The 2,074-nt window shown below is 47.7% G+C and overlaps 1 long non-coding RNA gene across 1 annotated transcript; it reads left to right on the forward strand.

Moving 5' to 3' along the window:
* Positions 1–496: 496 nt before the first annotated feature.
* On the forward strand, positions 497–1,639 carry LOC106002264. Its single transcript, XR_001175910.1, has 3 exons — positions 497–585; positions 1,065–1,154; positions 1,574–1,639. It is a non-coding gene; the product is annotated as an uncharacterized LOC106002264 (long non-coding RNA).
* Positions 1,640–2,074: the final 435 nt, after the last annotated feature.

The following is a 2,074-nucleotide window of genomic DNA, read 5'->3' on the forward strand; positions in this document are numbered from 1 at the left end:
CGCTCTACCACTTGAGCTACAGCGCCACTTCCGGTTTTCTGGTGGTTTATTGGAGATAGGAGTCTCAGGGTCTCTCCTGCCCTGGCTGGCTTTGAACCTTGATCCTCAGATCTCAGCCTCCTGAGTAGCTAGGATTACAGGCGTGACCCACCAGCGCCCGGCTAAAAAATTTCTTATGGTACTTATAAAGGTGATGTACAGGGGGTTTACAGTTAGATAAGTCAGGTAATGGGTACGTTTTGGTGACTCTCATGTCCTTGCTTAAGAAATGTGACTGCCAGCCAGATGTTGCTTGATGTTTGCTAGTTAGTAATTAACTTTTTTTCTTCTTGAAGAATGAAAGAGATCACAAGGTATTTTCTTAGCTGAGAGACTGCAAATTGAAATATGAAGTATCCCTTGAATTTGCTGGTAGGATGCACAGTTGCCTTTTCTGGAGAATTCTGTAGCTGTCATTCATGCATGTGCTTTGTGTCTGCTCCCACAGTTGACCTGTTAGGCCTGTTAAATTGGCGTTCCAATGCCCAGAGCATCGAGCACAACCTCAAGAAGCTCATGGAGGTGGATGGAGGGGAGATTGTTAAGGTATGTCAGTCTTCATAGCTAGATCTACTTCTGTGTGCGTGTGCGTGTGCCAGCACTAGAACTGAACTCAGAGCTGGCATGCTGTCCCTTAGCTGCTTCTACTCAAGGCTGGCAGTCTACCACACGAGCCAGAGCTCCACTTCTGGCCTTTTCTGGTTAATTGGAGATAAGAATCTCACAGACTTTCCTGCCTGGGCTGGCTTTATACCAAGATCCTCAGATCTCAGCTGGGATTACAGGCGTGAGCCTCCAGCACCCAGTGAAATGTAACCTTCGGTGCCTTTATGTTAACATTTTCTGCCAGTCATGGTGACTAGAAGACTTCTTATCTGCACAGCTCATTTGTAAGAAAATGGCATTTTAAACCCTATTCTTCTGGAATATCATTGTTCCTGAATTTCTACCACACAAGCAAATACGATTTCATGTGAGCCAAATGGACTCATTGAAGTAAACCTCTCTGTTTTTCTCGCCTTCAGTTCTTGCAAGATACGCTGGATGCACTTTTTAACATCATGATGGAAATGTCGGACAACGAAACGTACGACTCCCTTGTGTTTGACGCACTGGTAAGTGGCTCAGCTTTCACGCTCACACTGGGGAGTAAAATGTCGTGGGAAGTTCCACACTGCATCGGCGGTGAGAACTTACTGGGATCAGCCCTCAGAAAACCTGTCCGAGTCCCACCCTCCGTGTGCTGTTCTCTGCCCTGGCTTTTGTCATCTGCTTACTGAATGCCCTGCTTTGGGCCTGCCAGCTCCCTGCGGTCAGGGGTGTTGGCCTGTATCCATCATTCCTGGCCATCAGTCACGAACCTCATACATAATGGTCTCATCGTTCGTGTGAAATAAATTTCAACCTGATGACGTGACTTCAGTGTAGCTGTGATTCAGAATTGTTCAAGAACGAGGAGGAGTCCTGCTGGTTGACAGCATGCCTGGCGCTGTGGCCTGCAGCTGTTGACGTCCCCCCCCCCGCCCCCCCGCAGGTGTTTATTATTTCACTGATAGGAGACATCAAGTTCCAGCATTTTAATCCTGTCCTCGAAACCTACATTTATAAGCACTTCAGTGCCACCTTGGCATACGTGTGAGTAAAGCACAGGGGACCAGCGCGGTGGCAGGCTGGCGGGCTGGCGGGCTGGCGGGCTGGTGTTCCAAGGGCTGGGTGTTGGAGAAACGAGAGGAGTTGGGTAAATGTGCCTGTGAGTGGAACTTGGTTGTCAGCGTTCAGGTGGAAAGAAGGAGTCATCTGTGTATTTTCCTCCTGGGAAAGAGGTCACCTTCCAATCCTTCCTTCTGGACATGGCTATATTTTATTTTACTTCTATTTATTTATTATTTATTTTTGTACCAGTTTTGGAGCGTGAGGTCTGGGCCTAACACTCTCACTTTGTTTTTTTCTGCTCAAGGCCGGTGCTGCACCCTTTGAGCCACATTTCCACTTCCAGCTTTTTTAGGCTGGTTGCTTAGAGATAAAGAGCCTCTCT

This window comes from Dipodomys ordii, unplaced genomic scaffold (genome assembly GCF_000151885.1).
Source record: "Dipodomys ordii isolate 6190 unplaced genomic scaffold, Dord_2.0 Scaffold6038, whole genome shotgun sequence".
NCBI classification, from domain to species: domain Eukaryota; kingdom Metazoa; phylum Chordata; class Mammalia; order Rodentia; family Heteromyidae; genus Dipodomys; species Dipodomys ordii.